Consider the following 20,332-nt stretch of genomic DNA (forward strand, 5'->3'; position numbering starts at 1 on the left):
TGCTTCATTCTAGGTCAGGCTGCCTGCGGATATAGACCCTTTCCTCCGCTGCCTTATTGCCGGTTACGTTAAATACAGTCTATGACAAGAGTTTATTAATACTGCATTGTAGTCGACATCCGTGCGAGCGTATACCATGGCCCCCATGCAGAACTTTGGGTTACAAGCGTGTTTCTGGAACAAATTGTGCTCGCCAGCCAAGGCTGCAGGTTACAAGGAAGTACAATTTTATCTACTTTTCTTTCTGTCTTTGTTCTCCCCGTCAGTGACACCTTGCATTCATGTGGAATGTATGCTAAAATTGAAGAGCCCACACTGACACGTTGTTGTTTTTTTTTTAATAACGGAAGTCCACAGTTTCCCGTAGGGTTCCTCTCGGTTGTGATACATTCTATGGGTTTGGACAGATGGACGGTGATGATGTATACCCACCATTATAGTCTCACACAGAGGGCTTCGCTGCCCTAAACACCCTCCGTGTTTCCCGTTCATCCCTCCCTCCTCCCCAACCCCTGGCGGCCGCTGGTCCTCCTACTGTCTCCAGAGTCCTGCCTTTTCCAGAACGTCCTACAGTTGAAATCGCACGGTCTGTGGCCTTTTCAGACTGGCTTCCTTCACTCAGTGACGTGCATTTAAGACTTTTGCATGTCTTTGGGGAACTTGCTAGAGGGGTCTCTCTCTCCCGCTCTCTCTCTCTCTCTCTCTCTCTTCACCACTAAATAATATTCCATTGTCTGGATGGACCACAGTAACTTTATCCATCACCGACTGAAGGGTTTCTTGGTGGCTTCCGAGTTTTAGTGACTCTGAATAAAGATGCTATAAACATCCGTGTGCAGGTTTTTGTGTGGCAGTAACTCTTCAGCTCCTTTGGGTACGAGAACCAAGGAGTGTGGCTGCGGGATCGTACGGGGACGGTGTGACTGGTTCTGTAAGATACCGTCTTCTGCAGGGGCTGCACGGTGAGCAGTGAGTGGGCTCGGGGGGCTGCACATCCTCGCCAGCGTCGGTGTGGTCAGTGCTCCGGATCCTGGCCATCCCGACAGGTGAGCGGGGGCATCTCGTTGTTGTGGCTTTAATGTGCCCTTCTCTCGTCGGGGAATTACACGACACGGAGTCCCTTCTCGTGTGCGTATTTCTCATCTGTGTATCCTCTTTGAGGCGGTGTCTGTTTAGATCCTTTGCCTAGCTGTTAGCTGGGAAGCAAATTCTTTTAAAACAAGATACTTTTAAAAAGCCACAGCCACATACTGTAGGAGTCCATTTATATGAGATGTACAGGGTAGGCAAAACCATAAGACAGAGGGCTGCCTGGAGGACGCTGGGGTGGGGGTGGGGGGTCAGGGCGAGGGGAGAGGGGGCAGGGTGGGGGAGAGGAGGGGATTTTTAATAGGGGCAGCTGGCATGGGGGTTGGGGGGTTTGCTGTCCCTGTGGGCTGATGAAAAGGTTCTGGAACTCTATGGGCATCGGTTGCCCAGCACTGGGAACGCCCTAAATGCTACCGAAGTGTTCACTTTAAAACGGTTAAGATGGGGGGCTCCTGGGGGGGCTCAGTCGGTTGAGCCCCCGACTCCGGCTCAGGTCATGATCTCACAGTTCGTGGGTTCGAGCCCCGCGTCGGGCTCTGGGCTGACAGCTCGGAGCCTGGAGCCTGCTTCGGATTCTGCGTCTCCCTCTCTCGCTGCCCCTCCCCCATTTGTGCCCCCATTTGTGCGTGTGCTCTCTCTCTCTCTCAGAAATAATAAATAAACGTTAAAAAATAGGGGCGCCTGGGTGGCGCAGTCGGTTAAGCGTCCGACTTCAGCCAGGTCACGATCTCGCGGTCCGTGAGTTCGAGCCCCGCGTCGGGCTCTGGGCTGATGGCTCGGAGCCTGGAGCCTGTTTCCGGTTCTGTGTCTCCCTCTCTCTGCCCCTCCCCCATTCATGCTCTGTCTCTCTCTGTCCCAAAAATAAAATAAACGTTGAAAAAAAAAATTTTTTTTTAAATAACTAAAACGGTTAGGATGGTAAATTTTGTTCTGTGTATTAGATCACAATAAAAAAAGAAGAGGAAACAAGCGGCCTCGGTCGGTGAGGCAGTGAACGGAAGCAGGGAACTTGCCCAGCAGTGGGGACAACGCGGACCTGAACGAGGCATCTCCCCCAGGACCCCCGCTCTCAGCACAGAGCACGGAGGCCTCCCTGCACGCCCCCCACCTGCTCCGTCTGCCCGTGAGGGTCCCGGGCTGCCCCCAGCCCCCTCAGGTAACGGTCACTGGGGTGCATCCCTCCCTTTGTGTCAGTAACTCCAGGCGTGATCCCGACGCCACGAAGTCACCAGTGACACCACCAGCCGAAGCGGCCTGACCTCACAGAGCAGAGCCTCATCCCTTCCTAATCCCGGCCACTCCCCGCCCGCCCCGCTCACCGGCTCCCCTCCGGTCCTCTCTGACGCTCAGCTTCGGGGGTGCCGGAGGTGAGCCCTCTCCCTCCGCCCGGCTGCATTCAGGGTCCCCGTCACTCGGGGAAAAACCAAAGGTCTGTGTTGAAAATGACACGTCCGCTGAGCAAAATTCAAGTCGTGAGCCCTGGCTCCCACCTGCCTCCTCAGCGCAGCTCGGTGCCCCCGCCGGGGCCCGTGGTTCCTGCCCCGTTCCGTGCTCCTCCCCGAGCAGAGGGTCCCTGTCGCCTGGGAAGGTGGTGGCTCTGAGGGCAGGACGTGGGTCCCGCGCCGCAGCCGGCTCCGGGAAAGAGCATCTGCAGGGGAACAGCAGGGACCCCCACCGCCCGGCACGGACTGACGAGGCTCAGCCCCTGCCTCACCGCTTCCCACCGCCCCGCGGGGCAGGTGCCTGCGACCCGAGGTACAGATGGCGACCGGGCAGACAGTGGTGGCGAGGGCAGGTGCGGTGGCCCCTCGGCACCACTGTCTGCCGAGGACCTCGGTACGTCCAGTGCCGACACACCCTCCCTCTCCTGCCCCGACTGGACCACTCGCCCCCGGGTCCCTCCTGTAGCCCCACGAGCCCCCGCCCGGCGGCTGAGTCCCTCGGATGATCTCTGTCCCGGTCCTTCTGCCCAGACACCGAATGAGACGACTTTCCCACCTTCCGGGGGCCTGGCCCGTGACTCGCAGGCCTCCTGGCTAAACGGTTTCCTGAGGGGAAAACAGGACCACGGGGCCTTGCTGAGAACTCCCTGCCATCGGTCAGGACGCCACCAAGGCTGAGTTCTCTGAGATGCAAACCCTTCAGCACCGGCCTCTCCCGTCTTTCCAGGATTCCGGGGCCTTAGGGGCCCTCAGAGTTACAACCTTCGCGCAGGACCAGATGGTAACCAGTCTAGGCTCTGAGAGCTGGGTGGGGTGTGTCGCGAGCGGTCACCTCTGCCACAGACAGCTGGGGGATGAGCGGGTGTGGCTGTGTTCCCATCAAACATTCCTTGAGAAAACAGGCCGAGGACTGGGTGTGGCCGGGAGGCCGTGTTGCCGACCCCCGGCTTGGAGAAAGGCAGAAGGGAAGACGTTCACCGGCTACGTTTCTTTTCTTCCTGAGTTCAGAACACCGTCACGGCCCCTGGGGGCTCGGGAACTGCTCATTCAGAAGCGTCTGGGACCTCCCACGCCAGCTGGTTCCCCTGTAAGTCGGGGGTCTCCCCCACCGGCCCCCAAGAGGAGGTGCAAACCCATTTCCTGCTGGATCCACACAGGGTGGGGTGTCCCCAAATCGTAGCAACTCGCCTATCTTTCTGCTCCTTGAGTTTCCAACCAGGACGATTAAAAAAAACCCAAGAACTATTTTCGAGGCCCTTGCAGACGGCCATTGGCAGGGTGCCAGCCGCGGCTGGCGCTGCGACGGCAGGGTCCTCTCTGAACCAGCCGGATGGTGCCTTCTACCCGGGAGAGCAAATTCCAAGGGACTTCTGGGGTTAAAGCTCCAAGCCTCCGATGCAAGAATGCTGCCTCCCCAGGCCGACTGGAGTGTTTCCAAGCAGGTGAGAGACATCGCCGTTGCCCTGTGGGTGTTTGCACAATTACCTGCAACAGTTATTAAAGCCAAGTAGCTAAGACACTTAGAGTGAATTTTAACATTTATTTATTTTTGAGCGCACGCGCAAGAGAGACAGAGCACGAGCAGGGGAGGGGCGGAGAGAGAGGGAGACACAGAATCCGAAGCAGCTCCAGGCCCTGAGCTGTCAGCACAGAGCCCGACACAGGGCTCGAACCCACGAACCGCGAGATCATGACCTGAGCCGGAGTCAGACGCTTAATCCACGGAGCCCCCCGGGCGCCCCTAGAGTGGATTTTAGAGCGACCACTGGAAAACCAAACAGAGGACGAGCCGCTGTCTCACAGTTGAGACCTTTGCGCCTCTTAATCCCCGAAAATGAGGCATTTCTAACCCTGAAAAGTAGCCGGCACAGCCCAGGCACCTGCCACGGTCACGCGCGGCCTCCGTGGGTCAGGGGCTCGGTGAGGAAGGCACAGCGCGCAGGTCGGGCGGGATCCCCACGGGCCTTGTGCGGAAAGACGCCTGGGAGGGAACAGGAGGGGCGGCTGTGAGCTCAGCACCGCTAACTGTCCCCGGGGGGCGGGGACACTTGCACTTGCAAATCAGATGTCCCCTCCGGTTTGCAGAGTGGGGTTTGTAGCCGCTGCACCCACTCGCGGTTGTTTGTCCAAGAGGCGCACGGGGGGCTGCCTCCTGTGAGGTCCCTTGCTGGCGGCTGCCGGGACTTGTCTCCGGGGCTCAGGGAGTTTACAACAGAGCAAGGATGTGCCTGCCGCTGGCGGACAAATGGGAGGCTCCTGTCGGGGCCCGTCTGTCCTTCTGTCTGCACTCCCTCAGGCAGGCGTCCCGCGGGCCGGTTGTGACCATTGTCTCCTTCACAGAGCCACCAGGATGGAGAAGCCGTCCCCAGCCTGGGGACGCCTACACCTGTCGCAGCCCAGAGAGGCCAGGAGGCAGCGGCCGGGCTCATCCCCGCCCAACACAGGGGGGCGCCACCCCGCCAGGGATGCTCTCCCGGAGCCCTTCTCCTCCACCGGACACGGGAAAGAGCCCACTGGGGTCTGGAAGGCTGCAGGGCTGAGGCCCAGCGAGGAGACGGGCTCACGGGGACAGAGCCCTGGCGTGTTTCGCTCGCTCTCGAATCCCCAGCGCCTGGCACATCCTTGGAACAGAGTTGGCGCAAGAAACACCTGCGAAATGAACGAACGAATTACCAAACAGAGAAGCGGAAGCCATGACTGAAACATAAAAGTCCATTAAAACGTGTAGGGCTTCCTCACCGGGCCCGGAGCACCAGGCTTGAAAGCAGGGAGGGGAGGCACACTCCTCGGGGGCAGAACTCAAGGAAGGCCCCAAACTCTGTGACCAAGATAGACAACTTTTCGATGCAGTATTTGAAGAAAATCAAAGGGCACGCAAATAATTCATGATAACCTTTTTAAATTTTTTAAAAATGTTTATTTTTGAGAGAGAGAGAGAGAGAGAGAGAGAGAGAGAGAGAGAGAGGCAGAGAGCATGAGCAGGGCAGGGGCAGAGAGAGAGGGAGACACAGAACCCGGAGCGGGTTCCAGGCTCTGAGCTGTCGGCACACGGCCCGACACGGGGCTCGAACTCACGAACCGTGAGATCGTGACCTGAGCCAAAGTCGGACGGTCGACCGACTGGGCCACCCAGGCGCCCCTGATTCATGATAACCTTCAACTCAGCAGACAGTAGAGGTGAGGGAACTGTTAACCTCAAAAGGCAGTAGTGGCTGAAAACGGGGTCCACGAAGGGTTTTGATAAAGTCAAGAATAGATTTAGAAGTTAGGGATGAACATTAGTCCAGAGAAACAGAACCAGTAGGACATGCACAGAAATAACCAGGAAGACATGTTTAATGAGGGGTTGGCCCATGTGATGATGGAGGCTGAGAGGCCCCGTGGCCTGCCGTCTGCAAGCTGGACACGCAGGAGAGCTGGGGGTGTGGGTCAATCCAAACCAAAGGCCTGAGCACCCACGGGCGAGGGAAGGAGAAGATAGGAAGAGAGAGGTCTCAGCTCAAGCAGAGGGAGTGAATGAGCCTTTCCTCCGCCATTTTGTTTTATGCAGGCCGTCAACGGATTGGCTGATGCCCACCTGGTCTGCCTGACTGGATTCAAATGCTAATGTCTTCAGGAAACAGCCTCACAGACACGCCCAGAAATAGCTCACCGGCTACCTGGGCATCCCCTACCCCAGTCAGGCAGACACATAAAATTACCCATCACAGGATGCTTGGGGTGAGGTCATGGAGGGTATGGAGGCTTGGACATCAAGTGAGCCCCATTTGCTGCATTGGATGTGCAAGAGACCTAACGCCAGTGGGGTATTTCTTACTTTTTTTAAAAATAGTTTATTTATTTATTGGGGGGGGGGGGTTGGCGTGAGCAAGGGAAGAGCAGAGAAAGGGAGAGAGAGAGAGAGAGAGAGAGAGAGAGAGAATCCCAAGCAGGCTCTGCACTGTTAGCACAGAGCCCGACGCAGGGCTAGAACCTAAGACCATGACATGACCTGGGCCGAAGTCAGACCCCTAACTGACTGCACGACCCAGGCGCCCCCCATTTCTTACTTTTAATACAACGCAGCGCAGGAGAGACTGATCTGATTACCAGAACGAGGCAAGCTAAGTGGGTCTCCTTCCCCTGAAACCCCAACCCCAAGCCTCCAGCCTTTTCTGAGGGAAATGGCCAGACAAGCGCAGGTGGCTGGGGCAGGGGACTCCCGGCCCCACAGTTTGGTCCCCACAGAGAAGCCACTTGGGAAATGACCACCGCACGACTGTCCCCACACCAGGGTGTAAAGCCACCCGGCACCCGGGCCTGCCATTCATCTCCAGTGGCACGGCGGACCCTCACGGCCCTGGGCACGCCGCCCGCCAGGACGCTGCGGAATTCGTGGGAGCCAGCTTTCCCGATTAGCGCGAGAGGCTGGACGGACAAAACGGCCAGCAGCCGGACCGTCTGCGACAACAGGACCTTCACGCAACCGTGGCTTCCCTCATCTTCCCTCGCTTTCAACCCAGGACCGATCAGGAAAACATAGACGTGCCCCAGACCCAGCCACAAAGGATGTCCGGCTCCTCGTTAGCCCACAGCTCGCCCCTACTTCCCGCTCCGCCATAGGCTCTCCCGTCCCTGTGCAAACGCAGGGACGGTGGCCAGTGCCCCGCCGACGAGCCCTGAGTAAGCGGCCTGTGTCTTTCTTGGGCGTCTGTTCATTCCCACAAGCGGACGGGGTGGCCAGGGAGCGAGGCCAACCTCCGACAGGACAGGGACTTACCTCCTGTGGTTCTGGAATCCACTGGCCCCTTCTTCAGTCAAGAGAACTCGGCGGTGGGGGGTGTCCGTCCTCACGGTGTGGTCTCAGGCTGCCTTGGGAAAACTGGCAGGAGACTTTCTAAATAGTTCAGCTGCGGCCCCCGGCTTCAGGAGCCCAGCCTGGGCAATGGGGCTGTCTCGGGTCCTCTGTCTCCGAGAGATGGAGCTGGACCTGCCCGGGTAGGGGTGTCACAGTACCGTGAGGGGCTCTGGGCGCTCCCTCCGCCTGGGAAAGCATCCCCCAACTTGCAGAGGGGGGCGTAGGGTGCTTCTGAGGCAGGATGGCCGAGTGGGTAGGAGCCCAGACGCGGAGGCAAATCGCCAGGGTTTCAACAACCTTGGCATCCAGCCTCTCGACACGTCAGTTCGAGACGCGGGATGATAAAAGCGCCCCCAACCGAGGGGAGTCGTGAGGGTGAAGAGAGACATTTGTAAGGCTTCGGGAACAGGCCTGGTGCAGGGAACGGGTCTTACCTGGCATCACCCGTCTCCGCTCTTTGTTTTGCCGAACGGAACAATAAACGCGCAGGTTCTCGTGGAATCTTTTTTCGCCCCGAAAGCGAAAACAAACTACAAAATCTCTAATTTCGAAGCAGCTCTTGGGCATCCTTGATACTATTTTGAGGCTTCTGGGCACATTCCTTAATTCTGTTCTTTTCTTTCCCGGTGGAACACCGAGTCCCGGGGGGAGGGGCGGTGGTGGTGGGAATGCCAACGGGAACATTCCGGTTGCTGAAGAACCTGCTGACCGCACCAAGACGGGAGACTTCCGGGTCGTCTGCTCCGTCGTTAGGTCACCGGACTGGCCTGCCTCCCGCTGGGTTGGCGGGCCCTCCCTCCTCTTGAGCTCGGCGGGCGGTGAGGACTGGCGTCCTTGAGGCTGCCTTTTCGGTCGTCTTCTGCTCTTGCCCTGGTCCGTCTGCCGCTACCTTCCTCCAGACCCGCCCTGCTCTTCCCCTGCACCTGCCCCGAAGATAGCGCGTGTCAACGGGGGCCTCGATTCTCCTTTGATCGTGAGAATGTCCCTATTGAAACGCAAACGTGTTCACTGATGGGGACGGCCCTGCACAGCCTTCTCTGGTTGGTTTACATCACCACTTGTCATCCAGACTCCCCTGTTTAAAACTGCAATCCCCCTTCCCAAGGGGAAAACCCAACCAGCTCAACCCCCCTTCTCTCCCGCGCCCCACTGTTCCCGCAAGAACACATCACCTTCCAACGAACTGCCGTTATGTACTCATTTGTCACGTTTATTTACTGCCTGTCTTCCCACATTAAATGTAGAGTTCCGTGAGCTGAAACAGTGCCGGGTAAGCGCTTGGCTTGGGGAAGATTTCGCTGGACTCCTCGGTTAATCACCTGGCATTTAGAGCCCATGCTCAGGAATAGGTGGAGACCTGACTGCTCTGGGCCCACACCGGGCACGGGGCTGAGAGCCAGCGTTCACAAACTCTGCTAACACCTTGCCCTCCCCAAGGCATCTAGGTGCACGGTCGTTTTTCCGACAGTTCAGCGTTATTGCATTTTACGAAATTGTTAGTCCTGTAACAGATTGGACTTTAAAAGCGAAATAAAACCAAAAAATAGGTCCTGTGCCACAGGTAGTTTGAGAAGCACGAGGCTGGCAAATGAAAGAGGCCTAAAGACCTGGGACAGAGGAAAAACACATTGTTTTTAAGTTTATTTATTTATCTTGAAAGAGAGAGGCAGAGACAGAGCATGAGCAGGGGAGAGGCAGAGAGAGAGAGAGAGAGAGAGAGAGAGAGAGAGAATCCCAAGCAGGCTCTGCACTGCCGTCACGGAGCCCAATTCCAGGTTCAAACTCACGAACTGTGAGATCATGACCTGAGCCGAATCAAGAGTCGGGACGCTTAACCGGCTGAGCCACCCAGGCGCCCCAGGAAAAGTCCATTTCTAAGATACAAGTTTAAATCAAGGAAGATCCAGAGCGTGGGATGCCGTGTGCAGAGCTATAGGGGAGCGGGCAGCCAGGCAGGCAGGGGTTCTGAGGCCTGCAACCATCTGGCCCATCCTCCCACCCCCACCCCCACTCGCCTGGGGGACTGGGGGACGGTCACCATACTGTCCGGTGGGAAGGGCTCAGGGTGGCCACCCAGTCTGCTGGCCACACCACCCTGTGTCCTTTCCAGGCAGGACGTCTCTCCACCACCCCCACGGTCATGGTTGGCCAAGCTAGAAATGGCACTCGCTGCTGCTTGCCCAGGGTCTTGAACTTGGGGGTTCACCCCAGGGTCTTGAACTTGGGGGTTCAGAAAGAGCTGACACACCCTCTCCCGGGGGGTGTTAAATCATAACCCGGGGGGTTCAGGAGGCTCCAGAGGAAGAGAGCAGTGGACCAGGTGAACAGAGCAGGAGTGAAAATGGAGACAGTCCTGACAGCATTCTGGAATGTCCCAGGTATCCTGAGCCCCATCTGCCCCGGGGGCTCTGGGTCCTGTGCAAAAGAAATCCCAGTCCTTTAGGCTTAAAGAAGCATGGGTTGGGTTTTCTGTAGCCCTGAAGACAGGGCCGATCCAAACGCAACGACCCCATGCCCCAGAGTCAAGGCCACACCCTTCTATGGGGTTTGATGGTTTGGGCTCCTTTCCGGGTCCTGGCTCACTGCTGGCCAAGCCCTGAGGGACAGGGCCTCCTGAGCTGGCAAACTGAAAGGAGACGTGGCGGGTTCAAATGGAGCGTGTAGGGACTGGGTCCCGATTCCTGCTTGTCAACAAGTCAGCAGCAGCATGGTGAGGTCGCTGTTTTTGCGGCTCAGCTCTGAGGGGGGGTTGGCAAACTCGAGTTTCAAGGACTGGTCAGTACAAAGGGGCTCGTTCTGCAGGGGCAGAGCGCGCAGGGGTCAGCCTTCTGTGTCCTCGTGGTGCCCCTACAGTCCCCGAGTTACCCTTTCCGACGCTAACCTAGGTGCTGCTGGGAAGGTATTTTACGGATGGGATAAAAGTTCATCATCGGCTGGCTTTACGGAAGGAGACGATGCTGGGCTATCTGGGGGGGCCTCGTCCAATCAGTTGAAAGTCTGAAGAGCAGAGCTGAGGTTTCCCTGCAGAAGGAAGACCCCCGCCTGTAGCTTTGGCCAGCACCCTTCCTAACAGCTGTTCCTGCAACCTCAGGCTTGCCTCGCCAGCCCCCTCGGTCACGTGAGCCTGCTCCTTGCGACAAATCTAGACACACACACACACGCACACAGACACGCACACACCACAGGTTCCTGGTTCTGTGTCTCCGGTCGAGCTCTGAGTGGTACACAGTGCGTTAGGAACTTGGGCCAAGTTCAATACCAGAGCCCGGGAGCTCCCGCATTGTGGACAGTCCGTAGCACCTGGCATCAAAGTCTCTCCCGGGCCCAGCGGAGCTGATGCCGGTGGCACAGTGGGGACCGCCACGCGGGCCGCGGATCCCGCAGCATGGCATGAGGCCCTCTCTCGACAAGCCGGTGAGAAGAGATTCTCAGACGCGAGCAAGTCAGACGGGAAACCCGGGACCTTTTCCTCTCAAGGTGAACCCCCGCTCCGACGTGGGGGAGAAGGTGCCGTAGACCCCAGCGCCCGCCTGGCACGGCAGGAGCGGTCACCCGAGCCCTCGGACCAGCCCCGCACAGGTCAGCTCAGTGCCCTTGGGAGAGGCGCCCCGCCACTCCGTGCCTCGGTTTCCCTATTTACAAAGTAAATTAACCTGATGACCTCTAAGATCCCGCGACCTCTGGCATCGGTGGTTCGATCCACAAGGCAGCAACTGTGGCATCGGGCACAGGGCACCGCGCTCACACGTGGGGAGCCCGATGCCTGCTCTGGAATCGCTGAACCGCCTTTGAGAAACCTGAATTTTAAGCGAGCTTGACGAGGCTTCAAGCCTCACCCAAGAGCACAGCTCTCGGCCGGGGCGTGAGGCCCCACGGCGTTTCTCTGCTTTTAGGGGTGCTGGTAGCGACCCAGTCTTGCTAGGGCCGGTATTGGGGTACTTTTCCAGGGCTCTGTCTTAGCGCATCTAACACGCTTGCCCTGGGTTTGTCTCTCCAATGTACAGGTGATAAGCGTTCACTCTGACCTGGGTATCCGGTACCTTCCCTCCACCTCTGCCAGGGAGAGCCTGGGACCCGTCTGTCCCATCAGAAGGCTCTCAAAGCTGCCGATGGCCAAGAGGACACCTTTCAGATGGAAACCGGTGGCGTGCCTGGCTCGGGCAGCAGCTTTGGAAAAGCCAATGTGGGGTGCTTCCAGGACCCAGGACACCCCCTCCTTGTACTTGGTCCGTGTCCGAGGCTCTTGTCTTCACCCCCTTTTTCGTCAGCTTGAGAACCTGCTTCTGTCTCTCTCCAGCGACTTACGGAGACGGCCACCACCCTCGAGAGCTTGATAATTAAAGTTACGCCTTGGAACCTCCCAGCGGATGAAGCTGGCTGTTTGCTTCGAATGTGCTCAGACATTTGACATAAACCACACAATGCAGAAGGGCCTCCAACTTTCCAGACCTAAGGAATGAGGCTCTGGGAAGGGACACCAGCCCGGCCGCTTGCGCTCTCTGCAGGGAGCTGGCCGGGCCTTCGGGGGGTCAGTGATGAAAACCAAACGCCCCGGCGCCTCTTAGGAATGAAAACAAGATGAAAGTGGGCCTGGAGAGTGGGGTTTACAGACAGTGCTGGAATCCGTCTTGGGATCTGGAGACTTTTCCTGATGTGCGTTCACGTGTGTGAGTTGTTTGCAGGGGCGGGAGAGCACGGGCGTTGGTGGACCAGCGTGGGAGAAAATAGTGCAAACGCAAGACAGGCTGGGCCTTAAGAATAAATATAGGTTCTTTTTTACCCAGAACGTGGTCGCGCTTTGAGCTAAGGGATTGGGGGGACCTTGCGGGGACAGAAGTGTCATTTCTGCCATCGGGCTTTGTCTGGTCTTTCGTAAGGAGCCTGCGCCTTGAGGGTGGCTCCTGGGTGTCTCCCAAGCTCACCACTTTGTTGCGAGGGGATGTGATTATGGGAAACTGAAGTAGGAGACACCTCCGTCTGTCCTTTTGCAACCGGGGCGGCAGGGGGCCTGGGGACTCCAGAGCGGTAAGGACCACACGGCCACAACAGCTTGCACGAGGGATCGGACGCCCGCGTGGAGCCGTGACGGGAACCACAGCATCCAAACCACAATGAGACACGACTTCACAGAAGGACCGGAGTCAAGACAGATGATAACAGGCGTGTGCGAGGATGTGGAGAGACGAGCCCTCGCGCGCTCTGGCGGGCACGTAGAATGGCGCGGTCACCGTGGAAAACAGCTTGGTGCTTCCTCAAAAAGCTAAACATAAAATTGCCCCGTGACCCGGAAATCCCACTCCTGAACACGTGCCCGGGAGAACTGAAGACAGATACGGAAACCCATAAACGCACGAGCACGTTCGCACGAGCATTCGTCACGACCGCCGAGAGGTGAAAACCACCCAACGCCCGTCCGTGACGTGCAGTGAGTGGGTCAACAATCTGTGGTCTATCCGCACCACGGAACGGTGTTCGGCCAGAGAAAGGCACGGAACTCTGACACCTGCCATGACGCCAGCAGACCCTGCACACGTCGCTGAGACACAAAAGGCCTCAGATTTCTGGAATAGGTGAATCCATGGCGACAGAAAGCGGGTGGTTGCCAAAGGCTGGGGGAGGGCGCAACAGGAAGCCGCTGCTTGACGAGCCCGGGGTTGCCTTCCGGGTAACGAAAGCGTTCCGCAACCGGGGAGGGGCGCTGGCTGCACGCCAGCGTGACTCACTAAGTGCCGCCGAATTCTCTAGAAACGAAACGGTTCGCTTCCGTACCGCGGTCTCGTGGTCTCCTTGAAAAGGGATCTGGGAAGCGGGTGAGGGGCCCCTTACTGATTTTCCACCGCGGACTGGGACCACAAAGCAGCAATCGAGGGAGAGGGTTCTGGAAGTCTCCCCTGAGGCAGGATGAGCGGGATTAGCGCATTCTGGCCTCCGAAACACATGTTGCAGAGCTTCTGGCTCAGGTAGAGAGTACAGGTTAAGAAACGTGAGCGAGCCACAGACATGACACCTGCCCCCCGGGCCCAGCCTGCTCGGCAGTAGAGGGCATACCGATCCTGAGACCGTGACGACGTCAGCATACGGCCCGTTCCCACCTGGTACCGGGCTGGAGAGCGTCCCCCAAAGACGTCCACCCCGGAGCCTGTGAGTGAGACCTTATCGGAAATAGGGTCTCTGCAGACGTGGTCAGTAAAGATGAGATGCTCCTGGGTCAGGGTGGGCCCCAACCCAGAGACGGTCCTTCTAAGAGGACAGAGCAGAGGCACAGGGAGGAAGGCCGTGTGACACGGGGGCAGAGACGGAGGGGCAGCTGTCGGCCTGGGGACACCAAGATTCACCGCCAGGAGCTGGGAGAGATGGGGAGGACCCCGCCCCGGGGTCGGCCCCGAGACACCCTGATTTCAGACGTGCGAGAATTTTGTTGTTTCAAGCCGTCCATCCAGCGTGTGGTCCTCTGCTGATGAAAGTGTGGAGCCAACGGTCTCAACAGCCGGGCTTTTTTGAGGGAACAGGAGTCTTGCCTCGACCGCCGTAACCCTGGGCGGCCGCTCCTTCTGTCTCACACATCCAGCCCCGGTCCCGGGCAACCGGGCCGTAGGACGATTGCTCGGCGAGGACCAGAACAGGGGCAGGGGAAAGAAAAAGGCTCTGAGGTGGGAAGCCGCCCAAGGACGTCCCGACCTTTCCCCCGAAGCTTGCAGAGCTCTGCCCCGGAGGAGACGCAGAGGCCGGTGGGAGGACAGAAATCGTGGGAAAGAAAACACACTCACGTTCCACGAGGAAGGTGGTCCCGGCAGTGACTCCAGACAGTGTGCTGCCTGCTTTTCCTCCCAGGGACGGTCAAGCGTGACAAGGGACAGCAAGGGAGACGGGGTGTGTGTGTGTGTGTGTGTGTGAAGAAGCCCGCCCACCATTAGCTATGACGTCATCTTGCCCGAAGTCTGGAGAGGCCCCGGGCTTCCGCAGAGGCGTCTCCTCCTCGCGGTCAGTTCAGAAGCAGAAGCTAAGGGCGCATCCGTGCGGGGAGTCCTGGGGACCCAGAGAGGCCACAGGCGTTACTGGAGGACCCGCTACGTCACCCTGCCCCCCCACCCCGCCCAGTGGGCTGCCAGTGTCCCTCTTACAGGAATGGGAGGGTGCCAGGCAGCGCGCGTCCGTGGGGCCCCCAAACCCAAAGACCATCAGATGTGCCACGGCCAGTGTCACCGTGCGAAGCCAAAACCGGACGAGAAGTCCTCCCCCCCCCCCCCAAACCTGCAGCCAGCCACGGACACGGACGTCTCGGAGCGATACCCCAGGGGCCGGTTCCCAGGGCAGGTGCAGGGGCGCGTGCCGGGACAGAGGGCTGCCACGGCCTGTCCCCTGCGGCTGGCTGCCGGCGTTTGGAGGGGAGCCGGGGCCAGCTCCAGGCTGTGGCGCTCACACCGGCCGGGGCCGGGTGTTTACCGGAGAAAGACGAAGCTTTAAACCAGGCGATGCTAGCGAAAAATGCCCGGCAGAACGGTTTACTGGGTGAAGCTGAGTTAAATTTAGTTTTCTCGTTGCCAAGCGGGGAAGGGCCTGTCAGAGGCGCGTCTGAGCAGGGACGGAAATAGAACCCCACGTCCGCACACAGCGGGTTGATAACAGTCGATTCGCACCTACCCCGAGACAGAGAGAGGCACTTTGGTGTACAATTGGGTACAACCGAGCTGAGCGCCGGACCCACACTACGGGAAGAAGACAGGACAAGGGGTTAACAAAACGCACGAAGGTATCAGATCTTCCCGCCCCCGGGGGGGAAACCCGCTGCGGATCCGACGGGAGGAGAGCCGGTCTTTTGAAGAGACGCACGAGACCGGCCAACAGTCTGGCAAGACGAACCCACGCGAGGAACGAGGGCGTAGCTGCGATCGCAAATAGGAAGGTTAAAAGTTATAGACCTCCACGCACCATGTCAGGCCAGTAATTTGAAATTCTAGAACAACGGCCCTCAAGACACGGCCCCCTGACCACACGGTGTTCACGTGGCGAAGGAGAGCACGCGGCGGGCAGGAAGCCCACGGTGGTCCACAAACACGCGGGTCCCACGCCCGGAGCTTCCACGCCCTCCAGAGGCACGGCGCTCCCTCGTTCCCGGTGACTTCCCACCCTGGTCCTTCTCTGTAATTCCTCCCTCCGACACCCGTCCGACACCCCGTTCGTTGCCCTTGCGCGAAGCTGTTCTCGTCACGACACCTGACACCGGGAGGGCTCTGGCGGAGAGGAACGCGGGCGTGTCAGCCGTGCAGTGTGGCCCCCGCCCCGGCCCCCCGCACACGCCTGTCCCCACCCCAGGCATCAGATGTGCCTCTCAGCTCACTAACCTGACGTCGTTCCGTTTCAGCTCACACGTCCTCGCACAAGAGACTCTCTTTTCTGACCAACACTGGCCAACGGACGATGATTTTATGATCTGTAATTCAGAAAAAAATTCATCTCCTGTGGATTCTTAAAATTAGGTTCCTAATTAGAAAAAGGTCCATTTGGGGCGCCTGGGGGGCGCAGTCGGTTAAGCATCCGACTTCAGCCAGGTCACGATCTCGCGGTCCGGGAGTTCGAGCCCCGCGTCGGGCTCTGGGCTGATGGCTCGGAGCCTGGAGCCTGTTTCCGATTCTGTGTCTCCCTCTCTCTCTGCCCCTCCCCCGTTCATGCTCTGTCTCTCTCTGTCCCAAAAATAAAATAAACGTTGAAAAAAAAAATTAAAAAAAAAAAAAAAGAAAAAAAGAAAAAGGTCCATTCAAAACAGGTGCTGAGGGCGCCTGGGTGGTTCAGTCGCTCAATCGTCCGGCTCTTGATCCGGGTCATGATCTCGCAGTTCATGGGTTTGAGCCCCGAGCTGGGCTCTGTGCTGGCAGCACAGAACCTGCTTGGGATTCTCTCTCTCTATCGTCTCTCTCTCTGCCCCTCCTCCACCCTCTCTCTCAAAAATAAAATAAACAAACAAAAAACCCAGGAGCTGAACGTTGAGCGGGGAGGTGTGCGTGTGTGTGTTGGTGGATGGGGGGGGAGGGGCAGCTCATAGAATAAAAAGGAGAGAGAACAATCCATCCACAACTGATCTGACTCCGCTACGTGCCAGCTGGAGTCCTTGCTTTCCAAACGTACCCGGATCCTCCCTTCTTCTGAGCCGACCGTCCTGTGTGCGAGAACTTTGGAGCCCCTACGACCGTACGGTGAACGCTGGTCTAAAGTATAGGGGCCACTCGCGCAGGGCGCTCAGGCCGGAGAGGCCAAGAGCCCTGTGCGGGCAGCGGGCACCGGAACGCGCCCCGTGGACACGCAGACAGAGCTCTGCAGGCCCAGTGGGAACAGCACGCTCACCGCGTCCTCCACCAAGGCCGTCTCCTGCCAGAACCCGCACAGACGAGACCAAAATCTGAATATCAAAACGTGGGGCTGAGCCCGGGCCCGGCCTGGGCCCTGGCCCCCTCCCACACCTGTCACTGGTTCCAGGGGAGCCACCCTCAAGGGACGCTGGCCGCACGTCGGAGCCCGGAGAGCCTCGAACCGTCCAGCCCCTTGAGTGCGGCCGTATTCGGGCAGTTACAGGTGAGGGCGCTGTCCCCCAGGGCGGGAGGGCCGGGCTCTGTGTGTGGTAGTAAGGGTCAAGGGTCGAAGCTGGTGATGTCATGGTCCAGGGATGTGCGGGCCGAGGTCGGCCCCGACAAAAGGCAGGAAGGAGGCCAGGAGAAGCCCCCAGCGGGACGGCATATGGCCCAACCACCAGTACGGCCCAAGGAAAAAGAGGTGAATTCACTCAGGTGAAGCCATTGGCAGGCACGGATGATTTTTCTGGAAAGTTTAGGAACACGTGAGCTTCCTGCTTCGTGGGCACATTCCAGGCCTAGCTGCCTAGCAGTCATCCCAGCCTCCAAGCACCAGTGCCCTGCAGCTCCAGGCCACCACCCTCGTTCCAGGAGGGGCAGCCTGGAGGGGAGTCCAGGCCCTGGTCGAGGCCCTGTGCTCGAGGCCCTGGAGAGGGCATAGAAGCTCCCCACCCTTTCCCCACACCACACCTTCCTTCCTGTCTCTCCATCTGGCCGTTGACCTGCATCCCTTATCACACCCTTTAATAAACCGGTAAAGCTCAGCGTTTCCCTGAGTTCTGTGAGCTGCTCTAGCAAATTAATCGGACCTAAGGAGGGGGTCGTTGGAACCCCCAATCTGCAGCCCATCTGCAGGCTGTCAGCTGCCCTGGGGACTGGCATCTGAAGTGGGGGCTGGGGAATAGTCTTGTAGGACCGGACCCTTAGCCTTTGGAATCTGATGCTATCTTTGGGTAGACAGTGTCAGAATCGGGTTGAATTAAGTCAAATTCTTGCACACAGGCAAGTACTAGATCCAGGAACATTCAAAGATCAGGGCGCTCTTAAACGAGGAACCCTTTCACCGGAAGATCTGAGAATAGAAAAACTCGAGAGAAACTCCGTAGAAAGTTATTTAAGAAGAAAATAGAAAATCTGACACAAAGCATTTCTGCTGATGGAAATTCTCTCTCCCACATCACCCACGAGGCAGGAGAAAGCTGTAATTTAGCCCTCCAGACTGAATACATATCCTCAAACACACACTCGGAGATATACGAAAAAGAAAGACCTGCAATCAGAAACCTAAGGCCGAAGAACGGAAAAAACAGATGAAATGTAGAAAAATATCTAAAAATTGGAGGTGGGTAAGGTGTACGGGAATTCTCCGTTCTATGCTTGCAACTTTTCTACGAGTTTAAAAAAACCTGAAAATAAAAAGTTGCAAGAGGGCTGAGGATATTCTCATGGATGTCTCCGTGCGCTGGCCGGGAAACCGCCCCGCCGACCCGTGATGGGGCGTCACAGCCCCCACGCTGCAGAGGGCAGTCAGGCGGCCCCACGGAAGACAGGTCATTGGAGGGCCTGGCGCAGGGCGACCGCGGGAACGGGAGCCTCGAACGTGGTCTCTGGGGAGGTGGGGAAGGCCAAGGCTAGAATCACAGTCCACGGCCTCAGGGCTTGGCCACTCCGGAGAAGAGTCTGGTCCAGCAGCGACCAGAGAAATGGCTCCAGATCCCATCTATGCCGTGTGCTGGCCGGAGGCCTTCCATAGCAGAGTGACTTCCACGTGGTATTTACACAGTACACGGCCAGTGGTCATGATAACGGTGATGGTGTTAGCGTGGAAGGTGGCGTTTACAGTTCCCCTGCACCCAGAGAGCAAGCTGCAGCCTTCAGTCTGTTCACAGCGTGTGCAGAGTTGATGCATTTGCACCCGGATCCGCCGGGTGTTTAAGGGAGAATTTGCAGCTGCCGAGAGGAAGAGTAGGGAGGAGAGTTCCGCGAGCAGGGAGCGTGCTCTCAGGTGGCAGGAGATGGGCCAAGGATAAGGAGAGAGGGGTGGGGCCCCCCGAAACAGGCTCCTTTCCTCCTTCCTCTGCTGCTTCTCCCCCTACAACCTCGCAGAACCTCAAGCCTCACAAGTTTGGACCACCTTACGAGTCGGAGCACCTACCCCGAGACGTTCTTAACGCATCTGAATCACATTCTGTTGGCTTGCAGAAAACAGGTTCTGACAAAATACTCCCATGATCCTGTCGGGCATAAAGCAACCTGTGGCTTCTTGTCATGCACTTATTCATTCAACGGACCTGTCCCGAGGGCCCTCCCTGTGCCAGGTGCCGTCTAGGAGCTGGGAACCCGGAGATGACCTGAACAGACAGAGTCCCCGTTGTCACAGAGCCACCAATCTGGTGTGATGGCTCAAATGACCATATCACCATGTCCCTCAAGAGTGCAGACGCAAAAAGATCCTTAACAAAATATTAACCAACTGAATCTAGTAAAATATATATATTCTTACATTTATTTATTATTTATCTTGAGAGAAGGAGAGTGAGTGAGCAGGGGAGGGGCAGAGAGAGAGAGGCAGAGAGAATCCCAAGCAGGCTCTGTACTGTCAGTGCAGAGCCTGATGCAGGGCTTGAACTCACAAACCATGAAATCATGACCTGAGCCAAAGTCGGACACTTAACCGACTGAGCCTCAGACACCCCATCCTGTAACATATTTTTAAAAACTCATGAGGGGGGGGCGCCTGGGTGGCTCAGTCAGTTGAGTGTCTGACTCTTGATCTCGGCTCAGGTCACGATCTCCTGGTTCATAAGATCAAGCCCCACACTGGGCTCTGTGCGGACAGTATGGAGCCTGCTTGGGATTCTCTCTCTCTCTCTTCTCTCTCCTCCCCTCCCCGCTCACACACATGCTTTCTCTCTCTCCTCTCTCAAACTTAAAAAAAAAAGTAAATAAACAAAAACCCATGACCAAGAGGGTTTTACACCAAGAGATGCAAAGTTGATTTACCACTATTGCTTCGTGTAACCATCGTACTAATCCAACGAAAAGAGAAAAATCACATGAGCAACTGTATCTGTGCCCAAAAGCCATTTAATAAAATTTAGCCTTATTCATGATTAAAACTCTCAGCAAACGAGGAGAATATGGAAGCATCTCCAGCCCGATAAAGGGCATCTCTGAAAAACCCACGGCTGTCCTCCCATCTAATGATGAAACCCAGAATGCTTTTCTCCTACGATCAGGAACAGGACAAAGATGTTCACTTTAACCCTTGCCTAATACCGCACACAAAAATTAACTCAAAATGAGGGGCACCTGGGTGGCTCAGTCGGTTAAGCATCCGACTTTGGCTCAGGTCATGATCTCACGGCTCGTGGGTTCGAGCCCTGCATCGGGCTCTGTGCTGATGGCTCAGAGCCTGGAGCCTGCTTGGGATTCTGTGTCTCCCTCTCTCTCTCTGCCCCTCTCCTGCTCATGCTTTGTCTCTCAAAAAACAAATAAATGTTAAATAAAATTTTTTTTAATTTAAAAATTAACTCAAAATGGGTCAGACCTAAATGTAAGAGGTGAACCTTCTCCGGCTTGGAGAGACCAAGCCATGACCAGAAGCTTAGAACTTTCGG

General features: G+C 57.2%; 2 long non-coding RNA genes across 2 annotated transcripts; both read right to left on the reverse strand.

Annotated features, from left to right (window-relative positions):
- Positions 1–329: 329 nt before the first annotated feature.
- LOC115500937 lies at positions 330–2,944 on the reverse strand. The gene is made up of 2 exons (XR_003964672.1): positions 2,409–2,944; positions 330–1,189 (listed from the first exon to the last, which is right to left on the reverse strand). It is a non-coding gene; the product is annotated as an uncharacterized LOC115500937 (long non-coding RNA).
- Positions 2,945–4,210: 1,266 nt separating this feature from the next.
- On the reverse strand, positions 4,211–15,943 carry LOC116738443. Its single transcript, XR_004344397.1, has 4 exons — positions 15,711–15,943; positions 15,010–15,074; positions 7,291–14,394; positions 4,211–5,180 (listed from the first exon to the last, which is right to left on the reverse strand). It is a non-coding gene; the product is annotated as an uncharacterized LOC116738443 (long non-coding RNA).
- Between the last annotated feature and the right edge of the window lie 4,389 nt (positions 15,944–20,332).

This window comes from Lynx canadensis, chromosome E1 (genome assembly GCF_007474595.2).
Source record: "Lynx canadensis isolate LIC74 chromosome E1, mLynCan4.pri.v2, whole genome shotgun sequence".
Classification (NCBI taxonomy): Eukaryota; Metazoa; Chordata; class Mammalia; order Carnivora; family Felidae; genus Lynx; species Lynx canadensis.